Genomic DNA, 14,932 nt, shown 5'->3' on the forward strand with positions numbered 1-14,932 from the left:
AGTTTTATGTCACAAGCTCTGTATAAAATGTTTGTATTATTAAACAACCCCACAAACACATACCACACTTATCATTTGTTGTATACCCCTCTGCATTGTTTCCTCTCTTTATCCTGAAAATCAACCTTCATTTCTTGCCATTCTCTCCTTTTCCCTCTTAAACGGAATAACATGGAACACAATTTCAAACACACTGTGTACGGGGCTCCTGCTGAATAACCATCACTAATGTGAAAGGGGTTAGACGGACCCATCCCTTTAATTATTTATTTATTTAAAATGGCTTATTTCATAAAAAAAAAAACATTCGCGGCCCGAGAGCCGAATTGTAGATTATTTTACAAAATATACACCAGTGACAAAGTAAAATTACACGTAAAACATTATACATGGTAACATTATGGTAGTAAAATTGCAATTCTTTTGTACATATTATATATAATTGTGCTTCTACGACACCTGCTCCGGCTACAATTACTCAGCGGCAATTCAGTACATTAATCAAACTCCCAAATCCCTAGCCCGGTTAAGAAACATATACCGCACCCAACCCAACACCAAGCACAAACCCAGCTCAAAACCAAACAACAAAATCAACCCCAACCCCACATCCCTGATGAACTAAAGCCTACAGCAACCTCCGCCAGAGCATGTGTCGGGCCGCCATCGTTGCCCATTATAGCAAATTGCTTGGTACATATACAGAAATCTGAATTGTATTACCATATTTGCAATAAAATTATACATTGAACTTATACAATATATGAATAGTAATGCATTTTGTGATATTCGAAAGAATTAAATATTTTGGTTGGAAAATGCATAGCCAGATGGGTATGGTGTGGTTATGGTGTTTTCTTCAATAACAGAAACAGAGACAACAACAGAAAACAAGTCCAGGAATTATAAAATCAAATAGATTCTTCGTGTAAAAAAAAAATGTCTTTCCTAAAAATAGAAATATTGGGGAGGCCCGGGCCCCCTCCCCTGCCCCCAAAACAGGTAAATTTAACCTTTTTGGAAGAAAAAAGAAGAAGACGGGCCCCGTTCCCCCTCGCTCAAGGGGGGGGGGGTGGATGTTGAGTAAAAAAATAAATAGTGCCCACTACCCTACCCTCTTCCCCCGTTGAGCACCAAAACAAAAACAGAGATCTCTCCCCCCCCCCCCCCTGCTTATTCGCTTGCTGGCTGATTCGCCGCTAAATATTTCTCACGAATTGGGCCCCCTATTTGGCCCCTCCCTTACCGCCGGCTAGATCCGCCCATGCACTGAGTGAGTAGTATGTGTGTGTGTGTGCGTGTGTGGGTGTGTTTGTGTGAGAGAAAGGTGGGCAGGGAGGAGCAGGCATTGTATCAGTAAAATAACCTCAAGATTTGTTTTATTTTTTATTTTTTTATATGAGTGAATAAATTGTACAATAACTTTTAAATTATATTTATATACTATAAGATTACTTTGTTGCTAAGATATAAATACTGCAAATGAATGTTTGTTAAATTATGTTTATTTACTTTAAGTTTACTTTGTCGCTAAGGTAAGATATGCAAATGAGTTTTTGTTTAATTATGTTTATGTGTTAGCAATTATTAATGATATTGAAAACGTTCATTATTTTATTCAATTGCACGTTTTTGTTTGTATTACTCATTTGGAGGAATAAAACAAAATTACTATAAAAACATTTTTCAAGTATGCGTGTTGGTGAGTGTATATAGGATGACCTACGAGAGGGAAATTCGAAAATGCACCGTAAAATATCTGAGAATTAGGTGGCTTTAACTGATACATCGGACCGCGCCCTTAAGATTGAAATAGTTCTAATCCCGAAACTGAAAGAGGAACATAAAGAAGATATTACAGTAATTGAGAAGAAACTCCTTCTCATAGATCTATACAATAGGAAATTAAATCTGTTGTTCTAGGGAATGCAAGCTACGAGCAATGAAAATTTCTACTAAAAAAATTAATGAAAGTCTTCATCGACCTTTGGCTATCTGAGGAAGAAGCCACGGCCATTTGCTTAGCTAACGCGCATCGTGTACCCCGTAAACCCCGCACTGGTGCCGCTAAAATATACCTCCCACCCAGCCCGACCCAGTTAGAGCGAAATATCTCATCATGAAGGATTGACAGCGTACGTGAATCTATCACGAAACAACGTCAACCATGCCTACACGACAGCAGTACATCACATGACTACCAGCGCACAGCGGCGCCACCCCTGCAAGGGGCAGAAGGGTTTCTGTACGAACGGATCTGCCCGCGACCGTAAAGGCCCAACGTGAATAACTAGCAGCCATCGCGTATACTATGAGGAAAGAGAAAAACCTGTCTACGAAAATCTCGGTCTATGGCATAGAAGTCATGCTCCAGCACAAGAAACGAGGAACCAGACAGTGGAAAACATATACCAAATAGCAGCTCTACTATCCAGCAACACCACTATAGTGTATTTATCTTACCGGGAAGTGAAGAAGGACGTCAGACGGTTCAGTTTGGGAGCAGACCAGACCAGTCACGGATTTCGACCTGTTCAATTTCTAGGAGCAGTATGCAGCGAGGAAATATGTAGGAAATATAGAGAGAATCTTCATTGGATCTACATTGACAGAAAGACAAATGGCGCCTTCAGCTACGATCAGTGAGCTATATGCAATTATTTGTATCGTTTATTAAGGATTATACGACTGAAATGAGAATGATTAGGATCTTTATCAACATCCATAATTATGACTGAATTGAGAGTGAATGGACAATAGGAACAAAAAATGAAGAAGAAAACAAAAATGGAGGAAACAATTAATCATCGAGTGACGGCTTTATAATAACTTAGGAAGGATGAAAACTGAAAAGACAAGTTTGATGGAAATGAGAACGAACACTAAACGTGAAATTGCATTTAACTGGTTTGTAGATGAACAACATGTAACTGTTTGGGTGGCAAATTCGAGAAACCTATACAAATGAAGACAAAGAAATTGAGTATCAAATGTGTTTTTTTATGTTGATGTATTGAAATACGCAAAGACTTGGAATTACATGGTTTTTGATTCGTGTAACGAAAAAAAGTGGACGAGAGAAAGAATGAAAATATGAATATATTTGTGGAATGCAGGGTATGAATTATAAAGAAATGTTTTGATTTCCTTCTCGTCTTACAGAGTTCATTAAAATGAAGGTTTTACCACTTACGATGCTGAAGAGAAGGGTTATATTATACTTATATTGATGAGTATTTATTAAGAGGGGATAAAATAGTAAATCTTTATGTTATTTAATGCAAGGGCAAGGGAGACTGTATATATAGGTGTAGAGGATAATTTGATATAGAAAAACAAACATGGGACAAAGACGGACATTAAAGTAAGGGCATTAGATGTATTATTTATTGGAAATTTGAGGTTCTATTCGCTTTGATACATGAAATGGATAGGTATTTAATTACATGAATAAATGTATTGTCTTCTCTTTTTACGGAAAGGGAAGAAGAAAAATAACATACATTGAACTATAGGCCGCGTGAACATACGCAATCGGTATAATAAAGAATGGTCGCATCGTTTGGATGGCCAGTGTAATTATGCATGTGTGTAAGCTAACATTCTAGGGGAAGATAAACTGCATTCCTTTTTAAATTGCTTGAATAGACGAGAGAGGTGTAGTATTCTGAAAATATTTGTTATTGATATATTTTAAAAGAGGAAATACCCAAGAACTTTGTGAAGAAAGTGATGTGTAAAAAAGGAGCTAAATACTGTACGTCTTCACTCTTCAATTGTTGACATTAATAAATTACCCTTGAAAGAGGCATGATAAATGTAGTTTGAATTTCTTACATGATTGAGGATATGAAAAGGGCATTGACTTTTGAGTCATTCAGATTAACATGAATAGACCAGATCGCTAGGTTTTTAGTCAAAGCATCCGCGTCCTCGATGCATTGGGGCACTTGAAAAATGAAACAATTTAAAAGAGGAATTCTAGGCGAGTCTCTGCAAGATTTTAATCTGCCGAGGTCTTCAGTGCAATGCAATGTTGTTGTTTTTCGTAATGAATTACCATGATCTGAATTGAGTACATTTATTGGTTGGGGCATTAAGAAACAATTGGGCTTAATTTTAGGATCTGTCTCGCTTGTTGCTATGTGGGGTGAGCTTTTGGTTGGCTTGGGATACGAACGCATAATTTGGATAGTCAGTGAAATTATCACCCGTTTGTATTATACTTTAGAGCTTTATGGAATGAAAAACAGTATCCCTTTAGTTCGTAATTCGTTTGAATGAAAAATAACGACAGTTGTGATTTATTTAGGAAACATTTGGTGTTGATTTATTTAAAAGTACGATTAATGTAATGCGGCAGGCTGTGCACATTAGCAGTGGAAGTCCACTGCTTTTTTTATGTTATGCTAGGGTATTGAAAGCATTTGTAATTTATGAAAGCTCTATTTCAATTGTGTTATTTTTTGTTGATATGGGAAAGAAAATGTTATCCTATTGATAAAGTAATTGGTGCTATGCATGATGTATTTGACTTGCTCGTGTAGAGTTAACTGGGAAAGGGGTTAAAAGTAAGGGTATGCGCTAAGCCTTCATATGGTAATTGACCTGTTTTATCAACATCTCACTACCTTATTAGACTATTGCATAACATTTTTGAAAACTGTGAGAGACCAAATTCTATGTCAACTATTATTTGTACCGATTTTTACAAAGCATTTGACAGATTGGATCACAATATTTTGATTAGGAAATTGATTGATCTCAATTTCAGACCATTTATCATAAATTGGGTAATAGGCTTTTAAGAACAACGTTTTCAGTGTGTAAAATATCAAATTTGTTTAAAAAAAAATATATAACCACCCATGCTGGGGTACCTTAAAGGGATCCGGTAACTATGTCTTAGATCCTTTAGAAATAATCTTTGATTTAGCTCATGCTGCAATGATAATTATAAATCTTTAGGTCAGTCAGAAACTCCATGACTTTTACAAGCCGATCGTCTGTCTGATTATCAAGATATTAATGATTGGAATCACAAATTTAAAAAACCGTTCGCCGAACGGTTTTTATAACACTACAGTCTATTGGGGAAAACGAGTATGGTAAAACAGGTCACTCAAAGATTTTACTTTTATTGAGGCACTTCTTGATCATTTTGAAGCGCGATTTTTTGTAGGGCTTCAATATTACACCATATCACAGACACTGGTAACATGTAGGACCGTGTATCTCAGATTTAACATTGTTAAACGATCCCTTTAAGGTACGAAGTTAGGCCCAATTTTATTTCTAATTATGTTCAATGATGCTTGCCAAGACAATCGTTGTTATATTTGAAATATGTTGAAGATCTTACTTTACTTGAAGGTCGAACTTTACAGAAACAATCGATATTACAACATGTATTAGATAATTTATTAGAATGGAAAGAAAGTAATCACATGCAACTAAACCTTGAAACATGTATTGCAATGAGAATTACATTCATGAAAAATCCATCTATTCCTGAGACGTTTAGTATTGGTGATTCACAATTGTCGTATGTAAAATCTATACAAAAAATTATGGGAGTCTACATCCAGCAAAATTTGAAATGGGACACTCACATAAATAAAGTTTCAAAAAAGTGCAATAGAAAACTCTACATGTTTAGAATGGTTAAGCAATATAAATTACCAATTCCTGAATTAATTCAAATATATGTTGAATACATTCGTCCTGTTTCAGAGTATTGTGCACCTGTTTTTAATGGAGGTCTTACCTTAGAGCACATACAGAATTTAGAAAGAATTCAGAAAAGGGTATAGGCCTATGTAAAATCATTTAAGGAAGACGCCTTGAAACGATGCTAGCTTGAACGATTGCAAATAAGGTGTGAAAAATTATGTTTTGTTTTTGCTGTTTCTCTACCTAATAACCCACAATGCAAAGGCTGGATTCCTAAACAAATAATTGTTGGCATGTCATTACAAAATAAACACAAGTATCGTCAATATAAATGCAGAACCTGTCGTTTTAAACAAAGTGAAATACCATATTTTATTGATCTTCCTAATAATCGCTGATTGTTTTATGTTTTTCGGCACAAACCCAATCTTTTTTATTTGTATATTTGAACAGTTGTACTTTTAACCATACCAGTATTTTATCTGTCATTATTTCATTGTACGAATTTGAAGATATGTTTTGTGAATGGATATTCTTTTCTATTTATATGTTTCCTCGATAGTTGTAAACATATACATTTCAGCCTTTTAGCTGCAGCATGTGCATCGGTGTATTCTATGTTTTTCGAAATAAAACATTAAATTGAAATTGAATTGAATTGATTTTTTTTTTAGAGGAGTTGCGGAGAAGTCGGTTTCAGTACGTTCTTTTATAAGTCCTCGATGGTGAAAGTTGGCGGGTGGGGATTGGTTCGTATGTGTTGTGTGGTACTGGGTGCAGTACGTTCTTTTATAAGTCCTCGATGGTGGAAGTTGGCGGGTGGGGAGTGGTTCGTATGTGTTGTGTGGTACTGGGTGCAGTACATATGTTTGGCTACAGATAGTTTTTTCTATACATTTGCTCACGGGGGAAATTTATTTTGTGGTCGTTTCGTTAGCCTTTATGGATGTAAGGTTATGGATACAATGACATATGAAATAAAATGTCATTGAAGTTATCCTTCATGACATTAAATGTTAGAGGAATAAGAGATAAGTTCAAAAGAGTGAATATTTTTGAATGGTTTAAAAGTTAAAAGGATATTATAATTTTCTTACAAGAAACATATAGCAGTAGAGGTAGAAGAGCAGTGGAAACAAGATTGGGGAGGGCCAGTGTTTTTTAGTCGTAGGTCAAACCATAGTAGAGGGGTTCTTATTTTATTTTGTAATTACTAAGATTTTGAAGAAAAAATATTAAAGTAGATGAAAAGGGAAGATACATTATTTTTAAAGGTGAAATACAAAGGGTTAAAATGCTATTGGGTAATGTTATTATCTAACAAAAGATAAAGAAAATTCAACAAAATTGAATTTGTTGAAGAATTAAAATGAAAGTATTTTTGATCAGTATGGTCAGGACTATTTAGTTCTATAAGGAGGTGAGTTTAATAGTACATTGTATGGGAAATTAGATTATGTGGGGTCAAAAACACCTGTGAAACCTCGGATTATTGATTTGATTAAGGATTTTTTTTAAATAAATACACACACACCGCTCTTAATATCTTTGCCTTTTCGGGTAGACACCACATCAAATATTTTCGCTAAAAGAAAGGAACATACATGTATGCGTTCACACGTTTGTAAACATCTTGAAAATGTGACCTTTTTTTAAAAACATTTCTTAGTCTTTCAAAGCGGAATACCCTTTATATCAATCTGCAAAAGTTTCAGTGTTCGCATAACCTCGGAAAATTAGTCCTTACTGTAAAAAAATAGAATCTGCCATACTTCCTCAATGTTAACATGAAATAATACCAGCTGGGGGAGTATCCACTCAGAACAGCATACAGTGGTTTATAAAATGAATATAAGTGGTTGACTGAGCAACGGGGTATTTTAAAAGTGTTTGCAAAACCGCCTTGTTCCAAGTTTGGGTTTAAAGAGAAGGTTGAGTTCTGGGGAGAGGTGAAGATAATTTGTGAGCGTTATCATTGTTATTATGCAAGTTGGAAGAACATCTGAGAAAAATGTTCCCTGAAAACCATGGCTCTTCAAATGCCTCCATATTATAAATATGACGAATAACAGCTTAAAATGAGGCCCGATTTTATGCCAAATGTTTGTGTAGTCCCATATACATCTTTATGTGAACAGTACTTGTTACTTTACCAAGACTGGTCCAAATTTCTTATCCTTTTGTTGACTCCAGAACCTAGCATTACAAACCAATACTTATATGGTTTATGATCAAACTTTTCTGATCGATTTCACGTTTCTTTTACGATGCCAATCGCATGAACAACACTCAACTTTATCTTTAAGGAACCAATGTGGGTCAGGCGATAGGCATGTGCTTCTTTGATGTTAAATCCTTTTAAATGTTAAATTTTGCCTCGGGTTTCAGTGCTTCATTGTTTATAATGTTGCAATGTTTCTAGGCTTTCACAGAGCCTTGTTTCAATCGACAGGATAACCTTTAGATATTTTAAAAACCCAAAGCTAACTAAACCCAAATGCAAGAAAAAACACATATAATGATAAATATCAAAGAAATTGACAGCAGACTTTCATATAAAAAAAACATCAGAAATAAACTGTATTCATTTTGTATCACTCGAGTTAAGAAGATGGTACCCTTAAACAAAGAATGAGAATGAAGTCAAGACTGTAAATATCATAACGAATAGAATATCATAAATTTTGCTTGTAATAATCATTTCCTTGAGTTTGATTTAATAACACATTTTTATCAACTGCCTAATAGTCAATGTAAATAATTGCGCAATTGTGGGGGAATAATATACACAACTTGGTACAAAAGGATTTCAACAATACTTTTTTGAAAAGCCTGCTGATCAGTCATCCTTGGCAGACGAGTTATTGATGTTAGTTTTTCTTTACAATAAAATATGATTCACGGTCACGCAGGTTATAACTTTTTGAATTAGAAGCTACCAAAGTTGGAGGCACCTTTTGTTATACGAACTGTATATGAACCCTATATACATGATATTTAAAAAAAATATCAAATTTGATTTTATCTTTACATGGGCCTGATACTATTATTTTGCTAGGTAAATTCAGACTTTTTGAAATGGATGATGGAATTAGAAAAGAAAAAATGAAACAATATAAAGGGCAAGCAGTAGATGGAGAGACAGAGAGAGGAGAGAGAGAAAGGGAGAGGGAATACAAAGGAAAGAGAGAGAGAGAGAGAGAGAGAGGGAGAGGGAGAGAGGGGAAGAGGGCGAAAAGAGATAGCTAGATAGAGGAGATAACGAGAAAGGGAGATATGGCCTGAATGAATTATATAGGAATGCAATGAGTAAAGAACATTTACAATTACATGAACAAATGTAATGGGAAAAATCAACAAACGTTAATCAGAAAAAGACTTTTGCATTTTGTTAAAAGAAAACGTCAAAAGAAATAACCTTGCCCTACTTTAACCATTTGGAAAAAGATAGAGAAAAGGTCTGGGAAGTATTTAAAAAAAATACTAAGAGCAATACTAAATGTCCGTTCATATATGGCGTAGTAGTCCTCTGCAAAAAAAGCTGCTGCGTTTTGTGTTTATGCGTTAATGAATGGCAACTTCAAAACAGTGCGTAATTACAAAGCTCATTTCTGTTATATCGATAGCAGAAATGAGAAGCGCATTACACTTTAAATCGTCTTAAAACTTCATGGTTCGCATCATGTCTGAACAAGGCCTAGAATGTAAAAGTTTCATCTAATTGTAAAAGCAAAATCAAGTCCAGCTCCAAACTGTTGTGCCACAAAAGTATTCAGTATTTCTTCCACACGAAACATCTTTAACAACTGACTAATAAAGCTCTTGCATTACTTTATAAAGAGCTATTTTCAACGATTTAAACATTAAATATTAGATTTTTCACAGCATTTCCTATATACATCTATACATGAACAATTAATTATTTTGTAATCATAAAAATTGGCATTGATTGTGGTTCAACCTTAAATAGGCCTCTTTATTCAGTTATAAAAAGAGAAGGTTAAGTTCTGGTAACGGTGGCAAATAATTTATGAGCTTTTTTTTTCATTTTATGTTATTGTGGAGGAATATCATAGAAAATGAAGGTCACACAAAGGTTGTCTCGCAAAATTGTCTCGGGTGAGAACATAATAGATGTAGATTCTTTCTATGGAAAATTTTACTGAATTAAAAAAAGAGTTATTCAGAATATCTATTGAGCGGAAGCAACACAATTACAGAAATTTGTCATAACCCACTGAACACAATGTACATCAATCAATGTGTGTACAGTTGCTCGATATCAAAACAGCAACCCTGTATAGATACATGGATACAAATGTTTCATAAAACTGAGTTCATTTTACGATACACAGCACTCGAGTGTGTGCATCTGTATAGGAAGACGCGGATCCAGGATTTTCTAGGGGGGGGGGGAGTTTGCAAATCGCGCAGACCGTTATTTCAACTCAACATACCAATACAGGGCTGTCAACTTTAGGGAATTGCTTTGAGGGAGGTCATATGCAATTTTAGTTTGCTCAACGATCCCCCCACCCCCCACCCCCCGCCCTGGATCCGCCACTGCATGTCTGTATAACTTTAATTACCCAATGTATTTCATTGTTTTGGTACCATGATAACCATGGTTACCATGGTGGATGGTAATTTGGACAAAAGTACCATGGTTACCATGGTACATTTTTGTATGCATCTACTGTACGAAGCCTTCTGGCTATTGAAATACAATAAGGTGCATAAACAAACAAAGGTTTTTTTTCTATAATGAACGAATAAAAACGTGTTTTAGGCACCACAACTTCTAGATCCCTGTTATTTGACTTAAAAATGATTATTTAAAAGATTGTTTCGTGTCATCATCGCTGACAAATAAATCCAACATTTAATAGGCTTCATTTAGCGCCAACTTAATTTTTGAGACATTGCTATATACCCCTATATTGTGATTAAATTATTGATTTCAATATTTGTTTCTCTTTAAACATCATATAGAATATTGCTTAAGCATCATAATTTGCAGTTGGGAGTGATGGTCTAAAAAGTTATTTGCGAGAAAGCAAAGCGAGCGATGAACATTTTTAAGATTTGTGAGTTCGCAGTGCGAAAAGTTACATCTTATAAAGAGGAAAAACCCAATCCTAATGGGGTTATAAGCACATTCTCATAACGGAAGTCTGAAAAGACTTTTGATAAGTTCCAAAATTATAACATCTATAACTACGAGCGAGCGTAGCGAGCGATCTTTGGGGGTAATTGCTGTAGTCGCTTAAACTTAGGGGCGCGTTTAATGATGAGAGGAAAAGGGGACACTTATCGAAAGCGTTAAGGCACTTATTAGAAAATAAAAAGAGTACGTGTCATAGTACAAAGGCTAATTATGAGAGGTGAAAATGGGGCACTTCTTACACCTAAAAAAGAGGCACGCATCAGGGATGAAAAGGGATATTATGAGAATGGGAAATTGGCATGTGTCGATGGAAAAGAGACACCCATCAGATGTTGATAGGGGCATTTATAAGAAGTGAAAAGCAGCATTTATGAAAAGGGGATAGGTTCCTGGCTTAAATATAAATATTATAAATATTTTTGGAAATATTTGTTTTTCAAACGTGCTAAGCTCCACCCCAAAAACCTCCAGATCTCATTCCCCTTGTGACGTCATCTGTCAGTCATCAATGAGCTAACTTGAGAAAGTGGCATGTAACGTTGCCACAGTTGACCACTTGTTAAAATACCACAAACAATAGCAACATATAAGTTGCTATGTCAGACATGTCAGACTAAACTAATATTCTAGAATAGACAATGGTATGTAATTTCCCCCAGCTTAGCACACGTCCATAATAGAATTGCATGCTTCCATACACAATACATCATCATTGCCTTTGTCTTCCTGGTGATGCTACAGCTTGTCTGACATAGCAACTTATATGTTGCTATTGTATTACGTATTGTAACAGGTGGTCGACTTCGGCAAAGATACATACCACTTTCTGAAGTTAGCTCATTGATGACTGACAGATGATGTCACAAGGGGAATGAGATCTGGAGGTTTTTGGGGTGGAGCTTAGCAAGTTTGAAAAACACATATTTCAAAACAATATTTAAAAATCTATGAAACAAATTCAGAAGTTTACATATCAAAATATGAAATGTATGCAGGACTGTACACCAACAGGAATACACTTGTATTTCGATGTCATGGGCCCTTTAATAGAAAGGGAAAGGGGGCACATATCATCGTTAAAAGTGTAATTATCAAAGGTGTAGGGGCCCTTATCGCATCTGAAAGGGGCACCGACTATACATGAACAGACGCACTGATGAAAATAAAAAAGGACATTAATGATAAAGGGAAATGTGCATTTGTTGAAAGAAAAGGGGCACCAATCAGACTTTAACAGGGGCATTTATCGGAGGTGAAAGGGGCTTTCATGAGAAGGGGGAAGTGGCTCTTATTAAAAAGAAAAAGAGGCACGTGTTTTTAAAAAAACCGTGCACTTATCAAAGATGAAAAGGGGTAATTATGAGAAGGGATAGGGGCACTTGTGAGAAGGAAAAGAAGCATTTATTAGGAATGAAAAGGGGGACGTGTCAAAATAAAAGGGGCATTTATAAGAGATGAAAAGAGCACTTACCAGGAGGAGAAGGGGCACTTGTCAAAGTAAAACGAGTATCTCTCAGAATTGAATAGGGTCATTTACGAGAGATGAAAAGGGGCAGTTATGAGAATGAAAAGGAACTATTTTCATAGATGAAAAGGGGCATTTATTAGAAGGCAAAGGGGCTCTTTTTTAAAGGGGGAACTTATCAAAAGGAAAAGGGGCACTTATTAAAAGGGAAAGGGGGCACACGTGAAAATATAAGGTGCGCTCAACCAAATTAAACAAATAAAAAGGGGTAGTTATTAAATGGGGAAGGGGCACCTTTACAAAGGAAAAGGGGAACTTGTCAAAGCAAAAGGGGCAATTTGGGGGTACCTGAAAAAGTGGGGGGGGGGGGTCTGTACCCCACCCTCTCCCCCCCCCCCTCCCCGGAGCACCACCTCTGTTTCTAGTTCTCAAACAAAGAAACTTTGAAAGTAAGTTATTCATCCAAAACTCTGGTTGACTTGAATGTTCGTGTGAACAAATCTAGATTTTCCCCCAAAGAAAATATCTGAAATCATACATTGACCCAAAATATGTATGAAACAAATCTATTCCGTAATGAATAGGTAAGAAAATGGGAGTTAATAAAAATTATCCGTACAGAATAAATTGGAGAGGAGTTTGCATGATATGTCAAAGTGTGGCCATTTGTGTTTAACAGTTGTTATAACTTCAAGAAATCGCAAATTCTATTTTTAATCGGGTATTGCTCAAACGTTCACTGACCTGTTCATCGCATTTGTCTGCTTTTGACCAAACCAACTTAATATCAGGTTAGGCTTCCCCTTTAAGGGAGGCTTTACTACTTCAGCTAGAAGGGATTAGACCACCCAGTGAGCCATCGAGGTCACTGTGACAGGTGGCTATCTCATTAACTCAGCTCTCATTTAATATAAGAAAAAGAAGATCATGGGGGACCAACAGGCACCGATTTGGGAAGTTTTTTTTATATAGAGGGAGCAAGTAGCTACAAGTAGGACAGTGTGCCTTTAACAAGAGAAGTAAATGGGGCAACGTAGTTTGTGAATGTTTAGAAACAACAACGACGACAACGATTGCAAATCGAAAAACAGAATAGCGTAAATTTGTATTTCAAGTTCTACTTTTGTTAATTAAAAGAAGATATGATTCGAGAGACTGTTTAACGTTCAAACCAAAAAAATACAAATTGGTGGTTGCCCTAGGGAGTAGTTGTCCTAAGGGGTAGTTGACTGAGGTGGTGATCCGGGGGTGGATGTCCAGGGGGTAGGTGTCCAGATACGATACATATGATATTCTCTATATATACATATGTGTATAAATGTGAGAGTGTGTGTGTGTCTGTACGTGCGTATTAAAAAGAATATTGCGGGGAGGGCAGGTAAATCAACCTTACATTTACACAAGTGGGAACAAGTGGAGTATTTTATGAACTTTTATCACTGGGTTATTGTAGCCTCGTTTTAATAATTTATTCAATCTTGTTTATAGATTATTTAGATTATTCTGTCGCTCCAATGATGGATATTCTGAGAAGGCTAGGAACAGTGTGTGGTATGTGTGTGTAAAATCCCCTTGTTGGAAGTGTGGTCGGGTGGTGTTTATTTGTGTGTGTGTGTGTGTGTGTGTGTGTGTGTCGTGTGTCGCATGGTGGGGGTAGTAGTGTGTCAGGTTAGATGTGGTTATTTGTTTTATGTTACAACTGATTTCATTTGTTTTCCCTATCAATCGTACGATCTACGTATTTAAAATGTATTGAATCATGTCAAGATGAAAAACAACTGTATTAATTTCTAAGAATGATTTGTATTGTTTTTTAATCAATTAAAAAAATATTGAAAACAAAGAATTGATGAGTGAATATATACGCTGTAAAAATATAATAGATATACAAGGGAGATGACAGTGCTGTCATCTCCCTGGTATATACATTGTATATTTATAAATATATATATATATATATATATTGAATAAGGTAGACTAATGGAATATGGTTGCTACTCTTGAGTTCCACGCCTTACAAGCGATCATCAGGAAACCGAGAACTAGACACTCCTGAACCAAAGACCAGAACTCTCCAAATGCCGCCATGAAAACAAATTATATATCTGCAACTACAGTATACTTAAATAAATAAATAAATATTTATGTGCTAGGACCTTGGAAGAGACTATTTTGTGATACCCCCTCCCATATCTTTAAACTACATATTTAGAAATCCAACGCAATACCTACGCAATTACATTAGCCCCTTTACCCATAAATAATTCTCATTGTATTACTTAAAGTCTTATTTTGAGTGTTTGTGTACCCAGGTAGTAAAGTAATCATGCACTTTTAAGAATGATATCAGTTGCACGATGATTGCTTGTAAGGCGTGAAACTCAGGGTAGCAACCATGATCTATTGTATATATATATATCCTCTCTGTAACCCTCTATTAATATTTCAACATTTGACTCTCCTGTTTGACATCTTTCCTCCCCCACCCTCTCTTTCTCTCTATCTCGATTGATATATGAATGAGAAAGTTAAATTCAGAATACAATACAAAACAAAATATTGATTACAATAAGCTTATTTGCATTCATATTACCACTGGCATTCCAGTGGTACTACCCCTCTCAAAC

The sequence above is a fragment of the Strongylocentrotus purpuratus genome, unplaced genomic scaffold (genome assembly GCF_000002235.5).
Source record: "Strongylocentrotus purpuratus isolate Spur 01 unplaced genomic scaffold, Spur_5.0 spur5_scaffold_18, whole genome shotgun sequence".
NCBI lineage: Eukaryota > Metazoa > Echinodermata > Echinoidea > Camarodonta > Strongylocentrotidae > Strongylocentrotus > Strongylocentrotus purpuratus.